Raw genomic sequence first — 8,822 nt, forward strand, 5'->3', positions numbered from 1 at the left:
GGTATTGACTCAGACCGTGTTCAGCTTTGCTGATGTAGCTGCAGATGTATGAGATGCACGAAAAGGCATTCAGAATGTACTGGATGTCCAAGTTGGCATCCCAGGCAAGAAGCAAATGGCGGTTGTAGTTGTTCACCCAGCAGTCTTTTGGATCTCGCTTGAGCACAACAGAACTCTTTGAGGCGGTCATGTACAAACATTCCACGTACTCGGCGTCAGTGAGCTCGCATTTAGCCAAAAGCTGCGGCAAAGTCAGGGATGAGGTTTCGGGTTCATTCAGCAAACGCTGCACACGAACAAGCTTGTCATTTGCCACCACCTGCTTCTCCTTGTGTTGATCTTGATTTTCACAGGCTACAGGTGTGATGATCATTGTGGTTTCGCACGGTGGTCTGGGAAAACCAAATCGGCAGTTTGCACCTTGGTGTTTGACGCACGTTTTGGTGTGACCTTTGCTGTGCATCTGAACTTCTGTGACTTTTTTATACAACTCGGGTTCCTTTTCTGGGTCCGGCAGCTGAGCCGAGATGTAGCGGGACACAAAATCGCAGATGGCTCCTTCTGAGGCTTCCTCAAATACAGGGGCATCTTTAACCCATATGAGGCAATGAATGTGAGGACTTCCTCTGTGCTGAAACTCCAATCGGTAAAAGTAGTCGACGACTTCACCAATCGGTCGTGCCGGAGAGAGGATCAAATCTCTGAACAGAGCTTCCACACGTTTGTCAAACATGCGCATTGTCGTCACTGGATTGCTGCGTAGAATTTCACACTTGGTGGCCCAGTCAAGTTCAGCAAAATCCACCACCTCACCTTGTTGCGCTTTAATGGCAGTGATGACCTCTTCCCAACGCATTTCGGCAGCAGAAAATGTGCAAAAGAATGTGGGTGTACCCAGCTGTCGGATCATTGCAAAAAGATCTTTGGTGGTTCTTTCCCAATAGGCTGGCGTGCCTCTCAGGGGCGTCATGAAACGGACTGCATCTTTGCTGTGCACCAGCTTTTCAACTTCACGTTTGTCCTGCAGCATAGCATTGTTTATCCTCCGACCATCCCTGGTAAAAGGTTTACCTTTGCGTAGCTGGATTCTCATGCTTGATGTTGCCAGGTAAATTTCAATCACAAACTGAGCAAAAAACAAATAGTTTGTATCACGAGCAAAACGTTCATCCACACAACACAGACGTGTTTTGAAATATTTGCTTGGTGTGACTTTTACTTGTCTCTCTTCATCAAGGGTGTTTTTTCCGGTTGGAAACTGAACTGGAAATGCCATGGCCTCAAGTTTGGGAGTCCTGAAAAAGCTTACGGGGTTATTTCTTTCTGCAGGAGCCACACAGTAAATGCCTTGAGTAAAACTCATAATTTCCTCTGACACATCATTTGGTTGGAGACATGACTCCAGGATAACCCCACCGTTTGGTGCATCACCTTCGTCCACATTTTCAGCACACTGTTGTTGCTGCACATTACCACGTGCATCGTTCTGTGAGTCACTGTTCAATTCACAGAGAGCATCCCTCTCAAATGTGTGGATTGCCTCGAGGTCTTCCTCATTGTAGTCACTTTCGTTCATTTCGTCTTCATCAGAGCTGCTCTCATCATCAGTGAGCGTCGGGTCACAAAGGTCAGCATCGTCGCGGATGGTGATGTTTCTGTACTGCGGATGAATTTGTTTCAGTTTTATCAGGGCACTCATTAGCTTGGACCAAGTGACAGTTTGAAATATCTGATGCCCTTTGTAACAAAGTCGTCTCTTCAGTTTCACTCTCAACACCTGAGACCTACTTCTTAGTCTGGGCAAGACATTGACCGTTTCTTCCACTTCAGATGGTACACACACAACATTCCCACGAATGGCTCGTTGTTGACCCTTTGGCAGAGGCACAATTTTGGCAAATGAAATGCATTTTGAAACAAGATGTCTTTCCAGAATATTCAGATCACACAGTTCAGTGGGAATGTCTGCAAGTTGGAGATTGTTACTTACAGCAAGTGCTGGCATTTTACCATCTTTGAGATGTGCATGGCAGGTGTGACATATCCACTCCATTTTTCTCTCATCCGGTACTTTGCAGCATGTGTTACATTCACGATTACAAATATGAACAAACCTTCGTGTGAGACAACTTGCAACAACGTCCTTGTTTTTCTTATATTTGGTCAGCTGGCGTACTTGATTGGGAAATAATGCTCTGTGGCAAACTGTGCAAACAAAAGTCGGTCCATTTTTTACCAGAGCTTTGAATAGCGCAACAGCTTTCATGATTGCATGGTCGTTTCTCTCTTTGCATAATCTGTTGATTACTTTGTATTTTTGTAGCAGTTTCATTGCAGTTGTCCTCGTAGATGAATCATGATTGGCTTTCCAGCGCAAACTCATGTTTTCCTTCTGCTTGGCTCTGAAGGCAGGGTCATGTGCGTAACGTTCTTTGATGTAGGAACGCTGTTTGCGCCTAAATTGATCGTCATGAACATATCGCTGCTTGATAAAGGACTGCTGTTTGCACCTAAATTCATCGTCATGTGCATATCTCTGCTTGATATAAAAGCGCTGTTTGCGCCTAAATTCATCGTCATGTGCATATCTCTGCTTGATATAAAAGCGCTGTTTGCGCCTAAATTCATCGTCATGTGCATATCTCCGCTTGATATTAAAGCGCTGTTTGCGCCTAAATTCATCGTCATGTGCATATCTCTGCTTGATATAAAAGAGCTGTTTGCGCCTAAATTCATCGTCATGTGCATATCTCCGCTTGATATTAAAGCGCTGTTTGCGCCTAAATTCATCGTCATGTGCATATCTCTGCTTGATATAAAAGCGCTGTTTGCGCCTAAATTCATCGTCATGTGCATATCTCTGCTTGATATAAAAGCGCTGTTTGCACCTAAATTCATCATCATTACCATATCTCTGCTTGATGAAAAAGCGCTGTTTGCGCCGAAATTCACCATCATTACCATACCTCTCCTTGATGAAGGAACACTTTTTGGTCCGAAATGTATCATCGTGACTGTACCTCTGACTGATGTAGGCGCGCTGTTTCATCTTAATTGTGTCATGTTTGCGATAGCGGTCGACTGCGAACGACTTTTGTTTTACACGGAAATCAGAGTCTTGCTGGTAGCGAGTCACGATGTAAGACTTCTTACGTTGTCTAATCTCTGGAGTTTGGCAGTATCTTTCCTTACTTTTCATGTTTGCGTTTATTCGCCTTTTTTCTTGTTTTGTGAGTCTCGCCATAGCATTATCAAGTATCTTTTCTTGGGCTTGAGTTCGTCTTTTAAATGTTTTCCTTTTAGATTTTGCAATTTTCAACACATCTCGTGTTTGTTTTTGCTGTGTACATACCACCTCACCGTTGTCATGTACCCCTTCAATGGACTCGGGTTTGCTCGCACATGGTTTGGGCTCACCCGTCACCATACGCTGTGTCATCTCAGCAGCAGACGTGCTTAACAAATCATTGTGTGTTGTCATAAGAGATGATTCTGCATCAATCGCCATTTCACGGTCACTTGCATTGTCAACAGGTTGAAACCTTACCGGCATCAATTCATATTGAGTAGTGGGAGCGGCCCCAGCCAGAGTGAAAACCTGTATGAGCTTATCTATCAGATCGTTCAAACATGTAAAAAGCATCATGACAGCTGTACCACGCGGTGCACCGGAGGGCGGAGGGAGCCCATCACGTTCTCTGGCGTGTGGATCAAAATAGCCATATCTGCCTTGGTGGTTTCGGAAAACAGCAATAAACAATGAATTCATAACCAAAAGAGCATAATTTACCTCTGACACCAGGCACTGAAGTCCGTCACAGAGCATCATAAATGCCACATCAGCAATAGAGGAATTGAAAAGACCATACATTGACTGATACTTTATTAACACGTGCTGTTTGTGCAAGCCATTCACAATGGATGGGATTTCATCGGTTGCCAAGTGATGATGTTCGTACCGTCCTTCTGCTTTCAGCACAGCCACAGTAGCCACATAGAACTCATTGCCTCGATCGAGAACAAGGTCCAGGTGAGCACTGGTCACATTCTCTATCTCCTGCAGGAAAGCTAGAAATGTAGCAGAGTTTGCAGCACACTGACTGTTTCTGGAATCAGCATACTTTGGATGATTTTGACTGTAGGATGCCAAAACACATGTTACAGGATCATGAGATGTGGACATCATTACCTCCATAGAGTTTTCAGGTCCAATGGCCATCAATTCTTTGGCAGTTGTTGGTTTATCTGCACTTCCAGAGTCTGTGTTGTTTTTACGCTGTTGCCAGCTTACCTTGGCAGCTTGCGCCTTCTTGCTTTTGCGTGGCATGGCTCGTGTCTTGCACTTTTCTCAATTGGATTCCACACAACAGGTAATAAAGTCTCAACAGTCAGGCCCCGATGCAAGGGGATATATTTCAATGCACAGCCCAAAAAGGGTTTTTGTCTTATCCACAAGTCAGATTGTCTTATCCACAAGTCAGATTGTCTTATCCACACATCAGATTGTCTTATCCACACATCAGATTGTCTTATCAACACCACAAGATGGACAGTGAGTGAAAGAAGTCAGAGACAAAAGGTGGAGCAGCGACAAAGAGGGTTGGGGTGGGTTGGGGTGGGTTGGGACTCAGTCGGCAGCCTGGGGAGAAGGGGTACAAAAAGCATAAAAGTCAACCACAGTGTTTAAATATTTGTTACAACGGTACCATCTTTCTACTTCTCTTGTAATTCACGTCAGCTTTAAAAATGGTGGCACTGCAACCTTATTTTTACTGTCACTGCTGAACCGCCGTATACTAGAAATTGACTTAAATTAAATTTGCATGACAATTTTTAATAAAATGTGAAATTCGGTTAGCAATTCTTTGCAGAAAAACATGTTTATTATGTGGCCACATAAAATGAATGATAAAATGCACAACAGTAAATGCTAAAAGATTGTAATATTCCTAACAAGAGCATTTGTACATTAAATGTATAAACGCATTTACAAACAGGTGACAGGATCTCTGCATCTAATTGTATGTTGTACAAAGAACAAACAGCATTTTTTACAGTTAAACATCACTATGAAACTTTTATTTAATAATGGGTGGAAGCATGGATAGCTGGCTAGATATGATCGGCACTTCACCTTTGGTCAAAGCGAATGAACTCTGCAAACAGAGACAAAAAGAGAATCAGTTATTGTACTTGAACATACAAAATGTTGCAGGACTATTTAAAATATACACATATATTGATATCTTAAATATTTCTAGCACACAATCTACTTAAACAAAATTAAGCAAGAACAGAACATAATCATTTGAATATGATTCACTTCAAACACATCCACACAGTGGTCACAACTGGGGATGCTCCTGCCACCATACAGACCAATGATACAAAAAATGAGGAATAGTCGCTATTTGCACACAACACGACAGAAGAGTCACAATTTGTTAGAAAACCCAAAAGGTGACCTTAATATTAGCGTTTGAATATGACACATATTCAACCAATGGTATCACAAACACATAAAACATGCATTAACATCCTTTCGTCGGAATACAGCAAATGTATTACACCACGTGATGCATTATTAGTGGTGATAGATAGCATGCAAACACACTACGCAGTGTGTCTATGCAGTGCTGCTTTGGGCTTTAATCAGCATCTCAAAGACAAATAACTAGAACGTATCTATATATCCTTTGTAATGATAGCAGAAGTAAAAAGACTGCCTCATAAAAGTCATTGAAAATTGAACAAGCTACCAATTGTTTTAACACCAAAACCTACTTTCCAATGCCCTTTAGTCTTGTATTTTCAAAATCCAGTAAAAATCAAGAGCATGAAGAAAGAATTATTTTGTTGCCGCAAAAACTATAAATCTGTCTGAAAATGAGTTAGTGAAATTAAATAATCATAAGCCACACCTTACCTGATCAAAGCAATTCAACTGCAGAGAGAGGAAGAGAGAGAAATCAGTTACTGTACTTGAGCATACATTTCCATCAAATGTAAATTTTTTAAAAACATTTTTAAATACAAACAAATATTTTGGTTTGGGAATTTTAAATATTTCTTGCACACAAACTCTACCGATCAAAAATAAGATACAATACAGCATACAAACGTGAATCTTCTTATGTTTGGAGAAAATGTTCAAACTTCCACAGAACCCACAACACACTTTTAACACATCTGCAAAATGGTCAGAACCAGGGATGCTCCTCACATGATCAGCCAATTTTCATGAAATATTGTGTAATTCAAACATATTATATTAAAGACGCCATGCCTTTCTGCCGTAGAGAAATTAAAATGGCGACCATAGGTGTATTGACTTTATAAACGTTACCACTTAAACGAAACACATTTGGATTCAGAAAATCAGTCAATTGCAGTCCAGCTCGGCAGGTATTCAACGGCCGTTTAATGTTTCAAAATGTGAGGGGTTGATGTATGAAATTATAATGTTGACAAACAAGTTTGACTTGCAGTAATTTCGATAATCGATTTTATATGTCTTTTTTTCTTTTATTGTTTACACAGCACCACATCAGCTTTTTAATGTCACTTGGATGACACCTAGTGTTCAAATTGGGAAGTAACAGTTTGGACAATGTGTCAAGCACCACCACAACAAACTTTGTAATGTATGCCAAATCTCTCCCACAAAAAAAACTCGAATCTTTGTGACAGTATTTTTTCAGAGCCCTTTCTATGTAACACCAAAACCTACTTTCTCTTTAGTCTAGTATTTTCAAAATCCTTTAAAAATCATGAGCATGAAGAAAGAATTTTGTTGCCGCAAAAACTATAAATCGGTCTGAAAGCGTCTGATGCCATTAGTGAAATTAAATAATTATAATCCACACCTTACCTGATCAAAGCAATTCACCTGCATAGAGAGGGAGAGAGAGAGAGAGAGAGAAAAATCAGTTACTGTACTGTACTTGAACATACATTTCCATCAAATGTAAAATTTTTAAAAGTATATTATTTTTAAATACAAACAAATATTTTGGTGTGGGAATTTTAAATATGTCTTGCACACAAACTCAACCAATGAAAAATAAGATAGAATACAGCATAAAAACGTGAATCTTCTTATGTTTGGAGAAAATGTTCAAACTTCCACAGGGACAGCAGGGAGAAAGACGCCATGCATTTCTGCCATAAAGAAATTACCCCAAATGACCCCAAATAAACTGGAAGTGACACACAGCAACAATCTCTGTCGATAACCGCCGTCTGTGACTGACCACTGCGCGCGGGCTGCAACAATCGCAATAAGCGGATATAACTCACGCGAGACTTGGCGTGGTGACGTCACTTTCCAACAATTTAACCACAAAATGTACTTTGATTTTTCAACATAGGATGCGTTGTTTGTCTACTAAACATCAACATTTATTTATATTACAGTATGCGTAATAGTGAAAACCATTGTGTAAGATATATTTGTTGCATCCAAGTAAACGCAACGTAATAAAACTACAATGTGACGTCATATTTGGTCGCCGATTTGTGGCCTACAAGTAAACACGAGGGTGGGGAAAACTACAATGTGACGTCATATCCGGTCGCCGTGCGCCACCGTTAAAGTCCCGATGAAATAAAGACATTTATATACATACTATTGTGATTATTGAAAGAATCAAAGTTTAATATAAAATATCTAATTCGACACAGCAACCGCCTATTTACGCCTATTGAACTCCGGAGCCGAGCTCGACCAAGGTAGTTGCTATTGGACGTTTCGCTAATGCTAGCTAGCTAGCGGCAATGCTTCACTGAGAAAATAAACCAAATAAACGACTTCTTATGTAAAGCATCGCCGAAGCCACCAACCAACTGGCGCACACACGAAACAATCCGGGAGCAGACAAACAGCACAACAGTAAACAATGTAACACTTAAATGTCTACACTTACTTTTTGGCAAACACGCACACAATCACAGCAACAGTCTCTGTCGATAACCGCCGTCTGTGACTGACCACTGCGCGCGGGCTGCAACAATCGCGATAAGCGGGTATAACTCACGCGAGACTTGGCGTGGTGACGTCACTTTCCAACGCAACAATTTAACCTCAAAATGTCCATTGATTTTTCAACATAGGATGCGTTGTTTGTCTACTAAACATCAACATTTATTTATATTACAGTATGCGTAATAGTGAAAACCATTGTGTAAGATATATTTGTTGCATCCAAGTAAACGCAACGTAATAAAACTACAATGTGACGTCATATTTGGTCGCCGATTTGTGGCCTACAAGTAAACACGAGGGTGGGGAAAACTACAATGTGACGTCATATCCGGTCGCCGTGCGCCACCGTAAAAGTCCCGATGAAATAAAGACATTTATATACATACTATTGTGATTATTGAGAGAATCAAAGTTTAATATAAAATATTTAATTCGACACAGCAACCGCCTGTTTACGCCTATTGAACTCCGGAGCCGAGCTCGACCAAGGTAGTTGCTATTGGACGTTTCGCTAATGCTAGCTAGCTAGCTGCAATGCTTCACTGAGAAAATAAACCAAATAAACGACTTCTTATGTAAAGCATCGCCGAAGCCACCAACCAACTGGCGCACACACGAAACAATCCGGGAGCAGACAAACAGCACAACAGTAAACAATGTAACACTTAAATGTCTACACTTACTTTTTGGCAAACACGCACACAATCACAGCAACAGTCTCTGTCGATAACCGCCGTCTGTGACTGACCACTGCGCGCGGGCTGCAACAATCGCGATAAGCGGGTATAACTCACGCGAGACTTGGCGTGGTGACGTCACTTTCCAACGCAACAATTTA

The sequence above is a fragment of the Syngnathus typhle genome, linkage group LG18, assembly GCF_033458585.1.
Source record: "Syngnathus typhle isolate RoL2023-S1 ecotype Sweden linkage group LG18, RoL_Styp_1.0, whole genome shotgun sequence".
Lineage (NCBI taxonomy): Eukaryota > Metazoa > Chordata > Actinopteri > Syngnathiformes > Syngnathidae > Syngnathus > Syngnathus typhle.